This window comes from Erpetoichthys calabaricus, chromosome 12 (genome assembly GCF_900747795.2).
Source record: "Erpetoichthys calabaricus chromosome 12, fErpCal1.3, whole genome shotgun sequence".
In the NCBI taxonomy this organism is placed as follows: domain Eukaryota; kingdom Metazoa; phylum Chordata; class Cladistia; order Polypteriformes; family Polypteridae; genus Erpetoichthys; species Erpetoichthys calabaricus.
The window spans coordinates 2,686,385-2,706,384 of NC_041405.2; the positions used below are offsets into that span (position 1 = coordinate 2,686,385).

Below are 20,000 nucleotides of genomic sequence, written 5' to 3' on the forward strand. Positions count from 1 at the left end.
ATAGATAAATGTGTTTGCCTGGTCAGGTTTGTAGAAAAAGTGACCAGTTTCCATGGGGTGTACTTACTTTTTAACATGATTTCTATATTGATTAGCACATAATAATAAGAATTCCACTGTAGTTGGACAATAAGGAGCCTACAAGCCTATAATGCCATGGGCAGTCAGGGATGGAGGAGCAGTAGAGGGCATCCCAGAAGAGGGGCAAAAAGTTAATCTGTCCTGGCAGGGAGGCCAAAAGAGGACAAAGTCCTTGCAAGAACTGTTCCAGGTGGTATGTAATGAGGGGAGGAAGACAGGGAATGTAGGTGAAGGGACCTTACATTAAATAACTCAATCACTTGATGCGCCCTGTAGTAGTATTACCTGACCCTTTAGTTATGAATGGTACAAGAGGCTTTGTGACTTCTTCCTTCAGATACTGTAATACAAAAATCTGAGAATGATGGATTTCTCTAATTATACTTCTAACAAACATCAAGGGCAGGAAGTTATTTCAGAGAAGGAAGACAAACGTTTCAAGGTAAGGTACAACACCAATACTGTCCACGTTGAGAGACAGAAGTACAGAATCAAGGTATGCATCCTTCTACTTGTATGAAAGAGACTTTTGTCTTTTAATAAATTTGCAAACCTTTCTGAAAACGTTTTTATTTTATCATGATGGGTTATTAAGTGTAGATTGCTGGTCAAAAATGGCAGATTTATCCATTTTAAATTACATCTTCATCTCAACAGAGTTCGCAGAAAGTGAAGAGGTCTGGTTACTTTCTGAATCCACTGTTTAAAAACAATTCATTTTTATCATACATTCAATTTACACGGCTCATGATGTTTAACTACCGCCAGGTGGCAGCAGTGCACGATGGTCTTCTGGTGCACAAGCGCCCTTGCACTCTTCCTGTTAGTCACCAATAAAAAGATACAAGTGAAAGGCACTATATAATAGATAGATAGAAGTGAAAAGCACTAAATAGTAGATAGATAGATAGATAGATAGATAGATAGATAGATAGATAGATAGATAGATAGATAGATGTGAAAGGCAGTATATAGATAGATTCCAGCTTCATGACTAATGGTTTATTATGAGGAAATATAAGTCACACTGTAAACAAAAATAATGTAAAATTTACGGTAAAATACTGTCAGCTGGGTTGCCAAAAGTTTACTGTAATAAATAAGGTGACCATATTTTTAGGCCTACAGTATAATTTTGTAGTAAAAACTGATTTTTCTTTGCAACAAATTCCAAAAGAAGGGAATGTTTAACCATAGCCAAAAATTGATGTACTGTAGTATAATAAGTATGACAATCAATAAACAATATGTATTGTCAGGGTCAAACCCCAGTACACAGTTCGCACCAGAAAAGTAATAACAACCAATAGCAAACAAGTACCATTTAATTATACACATTGAAAACATTTCAGTGTTTAAGGAAGCAATAGCACATTGTCTGATAAGGAAGTAAAGTTTGCTTTTGTGGTGTATGGTGTCCTACTTATCGAATACAATCCACCAAAAATCAGCTTCCATAATCTCAAAAAACCTTCAGGGGAAAATAAATCTGCTAACTTTGTTTAAGTTTTTTTCCCGACTATTCACAGGTATACGGTTCACCGGGAACAATGTGGTAAAAGGGGGCGTGTCCTTATGCAAATATCGTAAACGGTTTTACTGAAACAGCGCTTTACCGTCTTACATTTTACGGTTGTTTACCTTCGCTATTTAACAGTTTTACACTGTAAAATTAACAGATTTTTTCAGTGTGATTGTAATGCATCAGTAAACGGTATTTAGCATATTTTGAAGGTAGAAAAATATCGATTTTACAGAACTTGGCTGTAAAAAATAATGAAATGTATTAAGATATACAGGTAATTTTCAGTAGAACATAAGGTAACTTTCCTTATTTTCAGAAAAGGTCTTTTACTTTCACCATTTACAGTATTTTTACCGTTAAATTTACTGAATTTTTTTACAGTGCAGAATTACTCTAATACGTGCCTGTCAGAGTGAAGTGGTCGTCCCTTTATTTAGAGCTGACTTTAGCAAAGTGGTCCTCAGTGCACTGCAGTTTGACCACTGCCTTAGAGGGCTACTCCAAAAAGAGAAAGCGATCACTGCACACAGTAAGCGCAGTTTTCCTGATTTTAAAAGGACTTTCGTTGCACACACTCACGCAGGCACAGTTCAGGTTTTCTTGATCTCTTTGTGTCCTACTAGACTTTAAAGATTTCTGTTTCGTCCACACATTAGGAGCCTTTTCAAAGCCGAATGAACCAACTTCATGTGCAAAAAAAAAACCCTTTACGGAACAAAATTCTTTGTCAAGCAATGACTCAGTGGGGTAGTACGTGACGTTCCGGTATTTAAAATATATTTCCTTTTTCCCTTTATATGTTAGACGTTTTCTTTTTTGTGTTACACAGCTGCATATCACATGGATTTTTTTAGGTTCTGACGAGCCTTTAACAAAGAAACCGTGGTGGCTTCTAGTGTGCACTCAGAGAGGATTTCCCCCTGATGTGTATCTACATGTGTGTTCACCCTGTGATGGCCTGGCACCCTGTCCAGGGGTTGTTCCTGCCTTGTTCTCAGATGATTGTTTGGGTCGGCACCAGAGGGACAATGCCTTGGATAAGTGGGTCTAGAAAATGAATGGATTGGAGAGGGGTGGGACAGCATTTGTATGTCATATAAATTAAAGTCATGTATCAGAACACACACTCACGCATATACAAACACATGAGGTGTCCATTTAACAATGCCAATTCACCCTATCTGCATGGCTTTGGACTGCGGGAAGAAACCATAGCACCCAGTGGAAACAAACGTGGATACGGACAGAACATGCAAACTCCTCACAGAGAGAACAACCAGATTGCGAATGCCCGTCTCCTTATGGCGAGACAGCAGCACCGATTAAAAACTGTAACGGGAAGGAGACCGGGACAGAGCAAATCCTTACAGCTAAGAACAAAACAGGAAGGGGACCTTTTTGAAATAGTAAGAAGGTTTGCCAAATCTTCCCCAGCCACGCACGGAAACTCTAGTGATTCATTTCTCTTTTTCGATTTCTAAACGTCACATTTGCTTTCTGTGACATCTTTAAACTTTCACATTAAATTTTACCTTAAAATAAAAGTATTTTTTATTCAAGTTCTGTCTGCAGGTCTGTTAGTTAGAAAGTAGTTCCTTGTTATAAGCATAAACACATAACAAAGCACGATTGTTAATAAATAGCTTCGTGTAGGCGAACCTGTTCAGAGATTGTCTGTAAAATTCGCGCTTTTTTTTTTGCTGTTACAGAAGACAACTGTCACTACAGGTAAGTTCGTTTTGCCTCGCAGGTGCACTTTATTTAATTAATTTATTTATTTATAAGTATGCGTCATTTTGTTCGATTGCTCTTACTGAATCATTGGAGCAAACCGGGGACGGTCTGTCAGCTGAATGGGGCGAAATTGATCGGCGGTTATCGCTGCTGCCTTAGGATGTGTGAATGAAAAGGCTGCCTCTGACCCTGCGGCTTTCTCCTCACATTACAAATCGATCTGATTTTTTTTTTTCTGATGGACTGGCGCCCAGTTTGGCTCCTGATATGCCTTTGATGCTACACGACGAGAACCTTCGGTGGCCTAAATTACACCATGAAGGTTTTAAAATGGATCGATAAAGAACGCGCCCTTGCTTTTGTGCAAATGACCGCGCGAGTGACCGCGTGTGCAGTGATTAACTTGTGACCTATCCGTAGCTGTTTGTCTTGTGACCACTTCGGAAAACATTACATTAAAAGGGTTTAATTATGATTGATGGCTGACAATCATACTGCAACGGTCAGACGGGCGGGACCGGACCGCCCGATTGTCATCCACCTGTCACCCGGCAGGTCTGCATTCTGCAGATTTCAGTTAAGATTCGCGCTATTAGCCCGGGAAGAGGAGGACACATTCAGAGGACAGAATGAAAAACACCCGAGTGCCAAAGGTTTTCGGTGGTCTTTGGTGGATCGCATAGACGCAGACAGCAACAGTGAGAAAGATCGGTATAACACGACAACAGAGGGCAACGCGAAAGGTGCCGTATCTCTTGAAAATTTCGTATTTGCTATTTTCCTGTAACTCCTAACAAAGAGAAAGTGCGCCTAAAAAATCACTGGAATGTTTACTTTGTTTACCTAATTTTACTTAAAATTATCACGTGTGCGGCATGGTATTATTGTACGTTTCTACTTACTGTATTTTGTTGTACGTCTTTCAGATATCACATTTTTTAATCAAAGGTCTTGTATCACCTTCTAAAAGAGTATGTCCATGTTTCCATATGCAGTTGAATTAAGATGATGTATATAACTTAAACTATGTGTGCAGTTTGTATGTTCCCCTCATGTCGGTGCGTTACTCGCGCAGTTCAGGACATGCAGGTTAGGTGGACCGAATTTGCCCCTCATGTATATACTCACCAAGTTATGGATCGGTGCCCTGCTTATTGTTCCTGCATGCCTTGTGCCCGATGGCGGCTGAGATAAGTCCCTTCTGCCTGTAACCCTCTGGATAAGCGCGTTTCAAACATAGACGGGTGAGTGCTATGCAAGTGTTACGTAGCCTACACGACTTACCTTATAGTTGCATAAAATATGAAATTTGCCATAAAGAGCTCCTTATGTTAACATCAGGTCGTTCCGAAGAATCCCCCACACCGGCGCCATAAAAAAGTATATATTACACAGATTTGTAAATCATTACACAGTCTTAAATAAAAAAAAAAAAACACTTATTTTTGCCTATTCCCTTGTGTTGAGTGTTAGTTATTGCCAATAGTTTGAATGTTAGTTATTGCCAATACCGTAAAATAACCTCAATCTGCTGCTTTTGAGATGACTTTTTCCCTTTTTTTTTTACTAAAGTCATTAAAGTTTTGATTAATTATTTCAACCCAATTAATATAATAATGTAAATTACACACAAAACACAAAATGCTTTCAGTATGATGCACTTAATTCAAACATCAAAATAAAATGAATTATACCCAAAAGATGTATTTTTTTAAACAAGTGAACAATTACAAAAACGGATTATGCATCTGTTTAAAAGACATAATCTGACGGGGTAAAACATTTTAACATCACTGAATTCGGTTAAAGTGACATTTAAGAAATATGTGACCATTTTCAGTGAAATGGTTTTAAATTCGATGTACAAAGTATAAATCTCCGGCGAGTGGACGGCCGTTGGGCTTCTCGAGGGGCGGAGCGGAGCTTTGACTTCGTTAAAGAAACGTGCCAGGGCTGTTGGATGTGCGTCGCCTGCAGTCTGTCTTTGTATTCGCAGCAATCTATTCTATACTGTATATATAATTCACTAAGTCCGTGGCAAGCAAGACTCACACAAGACCGAGCCCCGCCCACCAACAATTCACTAAGCAGCCGACCATGGCGCGACAGCAAAAGCTTTTGCCAAAAATGTTTTCATTAATCAAGAACGAAAGTCGGAGGTTCGAAGAAGATCACATACCGTCGTAGTTCCGACAATACACAATGCCGACTGGCGGTCCAGCGGCGTTATTCCCATGACCCGCCGGGCAGCCAACCGGGTAACCAAAGGCTTTGGGTTCGGGGGGGTTGTATGGTTGCAAAGCTGAAACTTAAAGGAATTGACGGAAGGGCACCACCAGGTATGGTGCCTTTGGCATAATTTGACTCAACACAGGAAACCTCACCCGGCCTGAACGTGGCTCACAGGTGCATGTGAACTGTACACAGACAAAAGCAATTCAGGTGAGGAGTTGGGGGCGGGCACATGAGCAGGCAGTGCGTACTGAACGATCACTAAAAGATTACTAAGAAATCGGCAGACTAGAATGCCGTGGCAGAGGGGGCGCAATGGGCGTCAGACGATTGAACTTGCCTATCTAGAGGATGTAAATGTCCTAGCAAAGTTTCCATAGGTGAACCTGCGGAAGGATCGTTACCGGTTGTGCCGACCCGTCATTGGACGGTTATTACCGGAAACCTCTCGGGCTCGCTTCCCCGCCCTCTCTCCGGAGAGGCGGAGGGGTCAGAAAGGGCGTCCTCACTGGGCGCCCCTCGCTCTGGAAGGTGGGGGCGCGGCGGCGGTCCTCCAGTTTTCAGTCACTGACAATTGTATGTTGCTCTCTCCAGAGTTCCATCTTTTCATTCACTTACAGTCATATCCTGAAACCCACCCCATTTGGACAACTGTGTCTTTCAGGAAGTGTTCACCCATCAATAAATAATTATGCGGCGTATGCTACGCCGCGGGTTGGCTAGTAAGATATTATTTAATTCTGGGATGAGTTCTTTGTGCTTTGAAGAAGAAGAAAAAGCAGGACACTAACAGAATAAGAAAACCGGGACTTAGTCGATGTTAGTGTGTGCGGCGAGAGTACTTTTAAAATCAGGACTCATTGGCATTTTACAAATCCATTATCTCTTCATGGTTATTTAATGTATGGGACCAGTTACAGATCTAAATAAACCAAATGACCCTTAATGTGGATGGGTATTTTAGGGAAGCAAAAGCGATTCCCCTGTGGCAGCACTCTGAAGAACCGCTCTGGCACCTTCATTTTTAGGAGGGTGCAGATAGGGGCAGTTTGGGCCATACAGGATAAAGACGTGGCTTACAAAGTGGAGTTTTTCAGCTTTAGTTGTGGCTAAAAGGTGTGATATACAGTAAATATGCAGTATATGATTTAAGATAAAAAGTTATTTCAGGTAAGAAGAGTGAGGTTTTTAGGTAGTAACTCACTAAGTATGGTGCCAGTGGCGACGTTTTGAATATTGATTAGCACGAGCAAAGAAATTCAGTGGATTCTGTGAAAAAAACAGACACTGGAGCCGCTTGTCTGGGTGTGTCTTCCAAATGCCGATTGGCTTTTTATTGAATATACCGCGATATAAACGGTACCTTACCACCACCCATTGTCTGGGTCATGGGGACACCTCCAAAATAACAAAGACAATTCACTTTCGTCCTATGTACCTCTTTAACTGTTCGTTCCCTTCACCACTTGGTACTGTCCTCCTTTTGCTTGAGCCACAACTGCCACTTCCGGCCACCACCTCCCCTTTTCTTCACACACTGTTAATTAACCCGGATCCCTGTCACTCAACTCTCTCTCTCTAGGGAGGTGCCCCAAGCCCTTACAAAAGTGTTCCCCCAAGACTCCACCCCAACGTTGCTTCCACTCCCTACAGCCCATGCAATGGCAAGACACATCACAATATATTTTCATCTCATCTGCAACTTCTTCTCAGTGTGCAAAAAGCATGGCAACATTTATTTTTATGCACACTGTGGAAAGGGCAACAGAGGTTGACAGCATTGCTCAATTTGCTAAATTTATTGGCTTGTGTGTGTGCATGGTTGCCGGCCACAATTTCCTGACTTGGATCTTCTTATGGGGTTGGGAATGTGAGTGTTGATGGTGTTACCTCAGACTACAAGTAAATGGTGAGAATGTGAAGGCAGCATGTGCCCAATTTCATCCATCTGTACATCCATTATCCAACCTGTTATATCCTAACTATAGGGTCACGGAAGTCTGCTGGAGCCAATCCCAGCCAACACAGGGCGCAAGGCAGGAAACAAACCCTGTTCAGGGTGCCAGCCCACCGCATGGCACACACACACACACACACCAAGCACACACTAGGGACAATTTAGGATCGCCAATGCACCTAACCTACATGTCTTTGGACTGTGGGAGGAAACTGGAGCACCCGGAGGAAACTCACGCAGACACAGGGAGAACATGCAAACTCCACGCAGGGAGGACCTGGAAAGCAAACCCGGGTCTCCTAACTGTGAAGCAGCAGTGCTACCTGCTGCACCTCGCCCTACTGAATTTCAAAATTGTGAAATTTCATGCAAAACACATTTTAGGTGGAAGTTTGTGAAATAGACAACAAAACTAAAATCTGATATTTTGCTGGAATGGTTGTATTAATTCCTGCAGGGGTTGGGGAGAAATAAGGCCCACCTAGGGCGGGCAGCACTGGGGCAGGAAAGTGACAGTGGGCATGATGAATGTTAGTCTGTTTTGAATTTCCATCCATCCATCATCCATCCATCCATTTTCCAACCCGCTGAATCCGAACACAGGGTCACGGAGGTCTGCTGGAGCCAATCCCAGCCAACACGGGGCACAAGGCAGGAAATAAACCCTGGGCAGGGCTCCAGCCCACCGCAGTGTTTTCAATTTGTCTTCCATTATATAGTTCCAAAGTGACATGGATGTGGATGTTTGTTTTTTCTGGAACTCAACTTTTTCCTGTTAAAGCAGCTAATTCTGCCAGGAGAGGAAACACTTCCTTTTCCAATCTTTTATGTGCCATCTAAGTAAATTGGTTAGTAAAGAGTTTTTATCTTTTTACATGTTTTTGTGAGCCCTATTGGCATTTTGTTTCTAGTTTTCTATTTTTTTGTGTGTTTTTTATTTTTATGTATTTTTTTGGCAACCTTAACCTAACAGTTTGGGTTTGGATTTTATTTTTTATTTTTTTTTTGGCAACTTTAACCTAACAGTTTGGGTTTTGTTTATATTTTTATATTTTTTTGGCTTCATTAAAACCTGATTTACTTAGATGTTCATGTTAAGAGAAATGTATTATAACTGGATAAAGAAGCCCATGGATTCGTAATTAAGGTCAGCGTTGACACTTTCATTCTCCTGTCTACCCTGAGATCGCAGAGGTGGGACATCAATTTACAACGTTGGGACTACCAGCCACCAGCACTAATCGTCCACTAAAAGGAAATGTCTCATTAGGCAGGGGCTGACATGGCCCTTTAGCAGGGCCGTCTTAACGAATGGGCACTCTGTGCAGTTGCCCGGGAGCCCCACGAGCATATGGGCCCCTTGCTAATCTATGTATGTTGTGACTTGCTGAGTGGTTGTGTAGGTAGGGGCCACAGTGCACAGCTTTGTTAAGACGGCCCTACCCCTTGACCTTCTCATCATAAAAACAACTTCTTAGGGTTCTTGGCATTCTTGCCATTCTTAAATCACCTTAAGAAAAGTGATCTGATTTCAAAATTACGATCAGTTCTTCTTTATCCAGTTGTATAAGAAATAAAAGAAACTAATTTGATGATATTGTAATGGGACCCTTGTTCTCCATCAGTATACCACAGGTTGCCTTTTCCAGACAGTCCATGTTGGAGTTTGGTGTCTTCTGAAACAGTGTTGATGTTACATCACTATTCAACCTGTGAAACGGGAGAGAAAAAATGTATGAATTTAACTCTATTACAAAATATTCAGGTTTCTGACACTTTAATCAATCTGACACTAATGCAAATTCAGGGGTTAGCATCAAACATATCTTTACATTTTCTGAAGCTGCTTTTTTCCTAATGTGATTAGCAGAAACCAAAGCATATCTTGGCAAAAGGAGTGTTGGTATAGGAACCAGCCAAGCAGGGACACAAATATTCCCAACAACTGTCACCAACAGACATTTAAATGTATTAGTGAGCCAACATGTCTGTGGACAGAAAAGAAGAAACCAAAGTAATGATGAGTATCTCAATTTACTTTACTGAATCGATTATTTTTAATTCCCCATATAATTGAATCAATTCTTTTGATTAATTTGATTCTTTTAGTGTTTGGAATACAGTGTATAGGGGAAGTCTTTTGTGTTCCAACTGATTGCATTAAAAATGTATTATTTATTAATTCACACTTTTTATACTGTACATATATACAAATTATTTATTGTACTGAACATAAACACACATACATGACTATAATTATTACTTAATTAATTAACATGACAATTCACATGCCATTGTCCTATTTGATATTTAAGGTGCATAATTCAAATAAGACGTTTTGTTACAGAATCACAAGTGAATGAGAATTGAGTAACTCATAATGTTTTGTTCATGAATCAAATGAAAGAGAATTGCTAGACTAATTCTCAGGCAGTGAAGAATCATTTGACTGATTTGTGAAAACTTGTGCTTCAGGCCAATTTTGCACATGTGCTTTAAACATCAACCAGTGAAATGAAAGAGACTGATGACATCACATAGGGCACACATAGGAATCCCATGAAGCTCCACTGAATTTGTTCAAATGATTCACTGAAAAGAGTTATTCAAAAAAGAACAAATCGTTCACGAATCATCCATCACTAAACCAAAGTGCTGTTAAAAAGGAGCAGCAGTGAAAATAGAAAAATGGCATGAGGTCTCAAAAAGGCCCATAAAACCAGGGCCTACCCTAGCCTGTCTAGAATAGACTTCACCTAGGCATCCTAATCTTCCAACTCCACAGGCCCCCAAAATGGGCAACTAGCTTTTAAAGCTCTAAATGTCTTTAAACAGGTATAAGTGCCTCTCAAGGGAAAGGGACACTGTCAAAAGCATTTGGCTTGGCAAACAAGTTCACAAAGAATGTTTATAAAAAGGAATTTATTTTTACAAACAAAAGAAGAACACAATACAGCAAGAAAAGGCAAAATAAGGCAAAAAGACTAACCTAAAAGGGCAATCCATGACAAAGAAGTCCAAATATGGAATTCTAAGATGAAAACACAATACAGAATCAAAAATGGAGAATCCAAAAGATCAGTACAGTAGACACTTGATTTAACTAATTGAAGTGAGTGGCATCTGTTATTGCCAGAAGTCAAGTAAATCATATGTGTTTAAAAAACATATTAATAATGAAATTACAATGTTCATGATGTGTTAAAATATAATAATGTACAAATATGAAAAACATATTACAGTCATGACTTGGTTAACAACATCCTAACTAACGACATCGTGCTTTAACGATGACGCTTCCTTAGACATACAATACATGAAATCAACAGCATCGTATATGTCAACATGCCTAATGATGTAAAGGATTAACAACACTCTGGTCAGAATCATATGTTGTCATTAAGCTAGACATGACTATTGTAAAATACAATTAATAGTGTATACTTATCACTAGTAGGGATGTTATGAAGATATGGGTAAAATGACAGCTGCATGTAAAATATCTGCCGTCTTAGAAGGTAGATTTAATGACATTGCCATTGAGGAAGAAAAGGCAAGCAGGCAACTATGCATGCATATTATTTATAAGCAGGATGACATTTTGCATTGAGCATACGTTAAATCAAACAGAGAAACACCACACAGAGGTGCACAAGCATGAAGAGATCCATAACAATCATATTGTAGTGCACCAATGCTAAGCATGCAAGCAAAATGCTCACCTCATTTAAAAATGTGTCTTTCCTCTAAGAATTACTTTTCGGCATGTGGTGCACTGTAAAACTATACAATACTGATTCATTGGCTCATAACCTTTCCATATGCTCTTTTTGCGTTTTTCACAACAGAATTTTTTTGATCAATAATCTGAAGTCCATTAAACCAGGGTCCTTACCCTGATGCTTACAAAAGAATAACGCTCTCCAAACTTCAGACAGTGAGCCACTGGAGGATCAGCTCTCAGCCTCTGACTATATAGGCTGTGGGTGGTCCTCCATCAGTGACATCAGGGTGGCGCCAGCTCTTAGGGGTACCACTCACAAAGTACAAGAAACACAGAAGAACACCAAAACAACAATACATAGGGAGTACATAATAAATGAGCAGGAAAAATATGACAATATTATTACATTTCTGTTTCTGTTATCACAATAGAAACATGAAGAATAATATTTTAAAATATAAAGCAATGCACAAAAAAAGAAAAATAAATATAAAATAGAGAACACACCCAGGCTGTTTCCTAACAAGCACCTGGAGGAAGCAGGCATGAACAAGTCCAATGTAAAGGCATGAAAAAACAAACCCCCTTAATGGTGAGCTAAGCTGTTAACACCGTGCCAAAGACATCACCCTTACTGCACAGCCTAGCAACAGAATAAGGTGCAGCTGCAAAGAAAGGAAGAAACTTTAGACCAGCGTTTCTCAACCTTTAAGTATTTATGACCCGAGTTTTCATAACAGTTTTAATCGCGCCCCCCCTAACGTTTTTTTGAAAGGAGCCCACTAATACCAATTTGTTCTTTTTTAATTAATGATATATCATAGATGCATATTTTATTATACCTACTTAACTTTTATCGACTTTTATCTAACTCCACATTTATTTTTCTAGTATCAGAATGTAGTTTAAGTTTGTTTTGGTTTCAATAGATGTATTTTTCAATTCTTGTTTTCTTTTTTTCACATCTTCGCGCCCCCCCTTTTTGTTACTTTGCACCCCTCTAGGGGTGCCCACCCCACAGGTTGAGAACCACTGCTTTAGGAGACTTGCACTGAAGGCCCCTGGATCTGATAGCCTGCAGGGAAAAGGAATTAGCAAAAAGGAAGAAGAAACATGTCTTACTGGCTTGAAGTCTCCGTCAGACTTGACAGGACATGCTGCTGTAGGTTGATTTTTCTCTCAATGCTGTTTCTTCTTTTTAGAGTTTGGATGGATTTCTTGGCATCAGAAAAAGGCAACATCTTAGGTGGTTATTGAATGTTAGATCTATATTTTATTGGCTAGGGTCCCATTCTCCAGCAGAATGCCACCTAAAAAATAGAAAGTACTATCACAATACCTTGGTCTCCATTGTCTTTAGGTAAAGTCTGCATAATCTCTTTCCTCACGGTGACCATTTTTGAAGGCCGGTGACTTTTGTTTTTCAAATGGAATGTCAGTGGAACATCCTATTTCCAGCTCTGATGCTGAGTTTAGCTCCTGCATTTGTGTCTATCAAAATTAGCTGCTAATGGGCTGAATACTGCTCAAAGGAGTGCTGTAAATTATATGTAGACTTCTGCCCTACGTGAATCTTAAATAGGCCATCATTAAACAAAAAGTCATTTCATCCTTTTCCAGACTCTTTTAATCTATTTCATAGTTATGGGGGTGACGCCCTTCCCAGCTGCACCAAGTAGAAAGTAAAAACCAAACCTGGAGTGAGCGCAAGTCCTTCACATGAATACTCATTCACATGCCCATATTGGCCTGCATGTTGCAGCAAATGAACAGAAATTGTGTTTGATAGTTACAGGGGTTATGTACAAACATATAAAATCAGAACCTTGCATTTACAGGCACCATTGAAATGGAACACAGGATGAGAACATCACTAGAAGCTACAGAGTGACATATATATATATATATATATATATATATATATATATATATATATATATATATATATATATATATATATTGGTATCATCTTTGAATCCCTGAAATTCATTGTTATGTTCCTTTTTTCTTTTTTTTGTTTCATGTCAGACATTGTGAACCCCCCTTCCTCAAACAACAGCACATCAAGTTATGGATGCACTAATATGATGAAAAATAGCAGCAACAATTTAAGGGGATCAGATTAATTGATATATCTTGAAGTGTGTAGAACGTTATTTGGAGATATCTGTAAACAAATTTCACATATTTACATTAATTCATTTAGCAGATGTTTTTATGCAAAGTGATATAGAAAAGAGGTCAACATAATTGAGTAAACATCAGTCTGGGGTAGTGTTTGGGAACAAGTGTGACAGAACAACACTGACTATCACAAGAGAAGAGCTCAGAGTAAAATACAAGTGAATTACACTTCCTAGCTTACAAAACCTAATTCACCAAACAAGAAAGTCTTCAAAGTCTGCTTAAATACATTAGGGAGTCAGAATTTTGAATGGAGGTAGCCTGCTCGTTCCACCTGTTAGGAGCTACACATAAAAAAAGTCTGGATTGAGATTTAACACCAAGCAGAAGTGGCATCACCAGATACCATTCAACATCAGACCTGAATGGGTGAATATAATGAGAGGACCTCACAAGTGTCTCCATATGTAAAGGTGTTGACCCATTGACTACTCTGTATGCAAACATCCAGAACTTCAAGTTAATATGTGCTGCTACAGGAAGCCAATGTAGTGATCCTGCAAAGAAGAATGACATGTGCCTGTGTCTGCTGGATGAACATCAGACATGTTGCTGCATGTTGAATCATCTGCAACAGCTTGTTAACACACAGCATCAGAGAATTGCAGTAGTCCAGCTGGGACAAGACCAAAGCTTGGACCAGCAATTGTGCTGACTATTCTGTCAAATATAGCCCGATCTTGTGGATGTTTTAAAGAGTAACTTTGCAACACTGAAAGACCACAACAACTTGATCATTGAAAGAGAGATGGACATTGATCACCATCCCAACGTTGTGTATTGACCTGGCAGGTGTTAGCAACAATGAGTCGAGCTGGACAGAGATGGAGTCTGGAATGGACAAATGAGCTGGGATAATAAGGAGGTCCAATGTTGCCAGGTTGAGCTGGAGAAGGTGCTCCCTCAACCAGGTTGCACTGTCAGTGAGACATGCAGAGATTCTAGTTGATCCTGTGTGGCCCCCTGGAGATAATGACATGCACAGCTGTGTATCATCAGCAAAGCACTTAAAAGAGAAACCATGGGACTGGACAATGGGGCCTAGTGATGAGGTGTATAAGGAGAAAATGAGAGAACTCAGCACCAATCTTATGCTTGTCTGTTCCACCATCGACATTTCTCCATGCCAGGATACAGTAGAATCTGCCCAGGCCTTAAACCAACTGAGAACCATCCCAATGATGCCAAGGTCAGAGACTATGGCAAGGAGGATCTGGTGGTTGGCCATGCTGAAAGAGGAGGAGAGATCAAGTACGATGTATTTGAGATATCTCAAAATGCACAGGACTTTATGTCAAGATTTCTTGAAATGCATTTCAGGTATCTCCAAATGTACAGTATATCATTTCAAGACATCAGGAAATCAGTTTTAGAGATCATAAAATGCATTTCAAGATTTCTTGAAAAAGATATATTTCAAGAAATCCATAATTTATTTTGCAGTATATTAATCAATTTCCTGATGCATTAAAATGCTTATCGATATACTTCTGAACATTGGGCTTTGTTTAGAAATATTTTGCTTTAGCTCTATATTCTCGGTTTTGTCCTGACTGCTGTTCCCACTCAACTTAGTGCACTGAGGGTTTTTTATTTTAATTTATTTTATTTTAGTTGATTTTTTCACATATTATTGATTGTGACTTTCCTAATACGCTTCCATGTCTGAAAAAAAGCTAATAAAGATGGAAGACACATTCGTGAGAGATGTGACACAAAATGTGTGAGTGAGATTACCACAGAACCAGAAGTACCTGTGTCTCGATGCATGCTCAATAATCCAGGTAAGGAAATCCTAGAAATTTGATTCTGTTCATCTGGACAAAGTTTTTAAGTGGCAGAAGTACCTGTGTGTCTTGTTTTTAAGGCACATTGTGATGTTAGTTACACCTGCAGTGGGGGTGTAAAGTTAATTCTGTGGCCCTCAATAAAAATTGAGTTTGAAGACCCCTGGCATACAGTGTGCACAAAAGAATCAACTGAATATTATCAATGTTTAACTAATGATTTACTCTAAAGTTATTTTCATAAGGCGAGAAAGAAGCCACCCAACAGGACAGCTGCTGCACAAATAAGGACACTTTGGGCAACAGTAAATTTCAGAGATTTTTATAAATAATTTCACTGCTTATTTCATGTCAGTTCATGCAAAGTTGGGCTGTCTGGAAAGTTTATTTTTAACATCTTAGTTGACCTTTTCTCTTTGCTATGTTTTCAATTATGACTGACAGACAAAAGCTTTCATCCACATTATAATATAATCTACTTAGAAAATCATGAATTTTATTTTCATTCTCATTCTGCAATAAGTTACTCTCTTTTTAAAAGATTTATTAAGGATATTTGTATGTAGTAACAAATCAACAATTAACAGACTTAAAAGATAATCAGACATTTTTGTCCATGCGTCTTTAAGTTCCAAATCTAGCTTTTAGATTTGAACAAGCAACTCATATTTGAATTAGAAAAGCTGATAAGCAAGCAGACGCAAATCAAAAAACGAATCGCAGTTTGTAGTAGGAGAAGATATAAAATATTTTAGTAAATCTGGCATTTCCTTACCTTGATCTGGCATCGCTGGGGCCCTAAACGTTTTAGAAATGAAAGTAAATGGCTGAGAGCTGAGTGGAATATAAATCCTGCCGCTCCCTCGTGAAGCCTTACGCCCCTGCAGAAATCAGAGATCGTCATGTCAAAACTTGATGAATACAAAAAATAACAAGCAACAAAACAATTTAGAATACTTTAGGACTGTATCCAGCTGTACATTTGAATGCTGTCTTCTTTCCAGTCTGTTAACAACAAATGTTTTACATTTCACTTGTAATAAGAACTTGATGTTTCCTTTCGGTTAAATATGTAAAAGGATTATTTAACCAACAAAAACAAAAAAAAGGCTTGAGAAATTAAGTTGTGTTTACGCAGAGTCAGTCATTTCTTGGGTTACTTTTGCAGGGTTCTGGACCCAGAAGATCTAAGAATTCCTTAAATGTTTTAGAGTTTAATTAGTTTAGGTGTTGGCCTCATTTCTATTCTCTTCAATTGTTAGCTTTATGAACAAATCCCCATTTCCTTTTTTTTGAAGGGAAATTGCCTTTCCACATGACCTTTGGGGGTCAAAGTGCAGAGTCAGTCATTGTTTAGCACCCCTGGAGAAATGTTCAGGTAAAGGGCCTTCCTTGTTCAAGGGCCCAATGGAGTAGGATCCATTCTGGCAATAACAGGATTTGAACCAGCAACCTTCCAGATACCAGTGCAGATCCTTACAAATAATTATAAATAGTTATAAATTTGGTCTTCCTGCTTCCCAGATGGGGTTGTACACCACCACAAGCTCAGCACAAAACACAAACACATCACTTTAATTTCACAAGCCTCTAGGTAAGAACAAATGAGAGCAGCCCATTCAGTCTATCATGCTCCAATATCTCTTCCAGGTACTTTTTGGAAATCATCAAAATTTTAATTTTTAACTCCATGACTCAGTAATTTGTTTTGGATTTCCACAAATGTTTGTGTCTACTCAAGCAGGTATTCTTAACTATTAGATGTGCCATACTATCCTCAAGAATTTTAATTTCCATTCCATTCCATCCTCTCCCGCTTATCCGAGGTCGGGTCGCGGGGGCAGCAGCTTGAGCAGAGATGCCCAGACTTCCCTCTCCCCGGCCACTTCTTCTAGCTCTTCCGGCAGAATCCTGAGGTGTTCCCAGGCCAGCCGAGAGACATAGTCCCTCCAGCGTGTCCTGGGTCTTCCCCGGGGCCTCCTCCCGGTTAGACGTGCCCGGAACACCTCACCAGGGAGGCGTCCAGGAGGCATCCTGGTCAGATGCCCGAGCCACCTCATCTGACTCCTACTCTGAGCCCCTCCCGGATGACTGAGCTTCTCAGCCTATCTTTAAGGGAGAGCCCAGACACCCTGCGGAGGAAACTCATTTCAGCCGCTTGTATTCGTGATCTCGTTCTTTCGGTCACTACCCACAGCTCATGACCATAGGTGAGGGTAGAACATAGATTGACTGGTAAATGACAGACCGATGCAGCGCCCGCATTACTGCGGATGCCGCACCGATCCGCCTGTCGATCTCACGCTCCATTCTTCCCTCACTCGTGAACAAGACCCCGAGATACTTGAACTCCTCCACTTGAGGCAGGATCTCGCTACCAACCCTGAGAGGGCACTCCACCCTTTTCTGGCTGAGGACCATGGTCTCGGATTTGGAGGTGCTGATTCTCATCCCAGCCGCTTCACACTCGGCTGCGAACCGATCCAGAGAGAGCTGAAGATCACGGCCTGATGAAGCAAACAGGACAACATCATCTGCAAAAAGCAGTGACCCAATCCTGAGTCCACCAAACCGGACCCCCTCAACACCCTGGCTGTGCCTAGAAATTCTGTCCATAAAAGTTATGAACAGAATCGGTGACAAAGGGCAGCCCTGGCGGAGTCCAACTCTCACTGGAAACGGGTTCGACTTACTGCCGGCAATACGGACCAAGCTCTGGCACCGATCGTACAGGGACCGAACAGCCCTTATCAGGGGGTCCGGTACCCCATACTCCCGGAGCACCCCCCACAGGATTCCCCGAGGGATACGGTCGAATGCCTTTTCCAAGTCCACAAAACACATGTAGACTGGTTGGGCGAACTCCCATGCACCCTCCAGGACCCTGCTAAGGGTGTAGAGCTGGTCCACTGTTCCGCGACCAGGACGAAAACCACACTGTTCCTCCTGAATCCGAGGCTCGACTATCCGACGAACCCTCCTCTCCAGGACCCCTGAATAGACTTTTCCAGGGTGGCTGAGGAGTGCGATCCCTCTGTAGTTGGAACACACCCTCTGGTCCCCTTTCTTAAAGAGGCTCTGCTTCCTCATTGGAAGGCATGTTAATGGGATTGAGGAGGTCTTCGAAGTACTCCCCCCACCGACCCACAACGTCCCGAGTCGAGGTCAGCAGCGCACCATCCCCACCATACACAGTGTTGACACTGCACTGCTTCCCCATCCTGAGCCGCTGGACGGTGGACCAGAATCTTCTCGAAGCCGTCCAAAAGTCGTTCTCCTTGGCCTCCCCAAACTCCTCCCACACCCGAGTTTTTGCCTCAGCAACCACTGAAGCCGCATTCCGCTTGGCCTGCCGGTACCTTTCAGCTGCCTCCAGGGTCCCACAGGACAAAAGGGACCGGTAGGACTCCTTCTTCAGCTTGACGGCATCCTTCACCGCTGGTGTCTACCAACGGGTTCGGGGATTGCCGCCACGACAGGCACTGACCACCTTACGGCCACAGCTCCGGTCAGCCGCCTCAACAATAGAGGCACGGAACATGGCCCATTCGGACTCAATGTCCCCCACCTCCCTCGGGACATGGTCGAAATTCTGCCGGAGGTGGGAGTTGAAGCTACTTCTGACAGGGGGCTCTGCCAGACATTCCCAGCAGACCCTCACAACACGTTTGGGCCTACCACGCCTGACCAGCATCCTCCCCCACCATCGGAGCCAACTCACCACCAGGTGGTGATCAGTTGACAGCTCCGCCCCTCTCTTCACCCGAGTGTCCAAGACATGTGGCCGCAAGTCCGACGACACGACCACAAAGTCGATCATTGAACTGAGGCCTAGGGTGTCCTGGTGCCAAGTGCACATATGAACACCCCTATGTTTGAACATGGTGTTCGTTATGGACAATCCGTGATGAGCACATAAGTCCAATAACAAAACACCACTCGGGTTCAGATCGGGGGGGGGGGGGGGGGGGGGGTGTGGGGGCCTGGAATTTTAATTTTCCAGGATTTTTTTCTTGTCCTAAATTGTTAAATGAATACTCTACCCCAAAATGAAATATTTCTTGAAATGTTACTTACTTTATGTGGTTTGTAGTGATGGCTGAGAAAAATAAAATTTAATCTCATGTTTTCATTCAGAATGAAACTAACAATTCTGCCTTGATTGAAGAGGGCAGTGGCTAAAATACTTAACAACTGCAAACAATATCAAAACATTAATACAAAATATAATGTTATTCGTGTCGCATAATCCAAAAATTAAGTTATTCAGTCAAATGCTCACAACCTGCAAAACGTGTATTTTATTGTTAAAATATTGTTAAACTGATTCCTCCACTAAAACAAAAGCAGCCCAAAGCCTGGAAGCCCTTTCACACAGGATCCCACTTTTGAAGTGAAGAGCTACCTCTCCCCTGAAACACTGACAAGTGTCCAAGACATTAACAATGGCTAAGCCCGAAGTTGTGAGGATTGAACTGTACCTAACATAGACTGACAACCCTTGAAAGGCTTGCACTTAATGTCCTAAGAAAGGCTAGGAGCCTGGTCCTGCCTGGAGAGCAGACCAGACCACTGTTTGCTCCAAGCTTGTTAACTTTGAAAACATGACTTGCGATATAGGTGATCCTACAGTACTGTGGGGTGGGGTGGGGAGAACAAAATGATTGCATAAAAATGTGAGGCAACTAAAGCATTTTTTTAACACAATCCCTTCATTTCAGGGGCTCAAAAGTAATTGGACAATTGACTCAAAGGCTATTTCATGGGCAGGTGTGG

The 20,000-nt window shown here is 41.1% G+C and overlaps 3 long non-coding RNA genes across 5 annotated transcripts in view; 1 reads left to right on the forward strand and 2 right to left on the reverse strand.

Annotated features, from left to right (window-relative positions):
- The window catches only part of LOC127529904 (uncharacterized), a 146,169-nt gene that overhangs the window by 37,287 nt on the left and 88,882 nt on the right, over positions 1-20,000 (forward strand). The gene's annotated exons all lie outside the window — the stretch shown is intronic.
- The window catches only part of LOC127529905 (uncharacterized), a 140,508-nt gene that overhangs the window by 8,165 nt on the left and 112,343 nt on the right, over positions 1-20,000 (reverse strand). The gene's annotated exons all lie outside the window — the stretch shown is intronic.
- On the reverse strand, positions 8,423-16,106 carry LOC114663215 (uncharacterized). Its single transcript, XR_007936506.1, has 4 exons — positions 16,000-16,106; positions 12,376-12,563; positions 8,744-9,239; positions 8,423-8,689 (listed from the first exon to the last, which is right to left on the reverse strand). It is a non-coding gene; the product is annotated as an uncharacterized LOC114663215 (long non-coding RNA).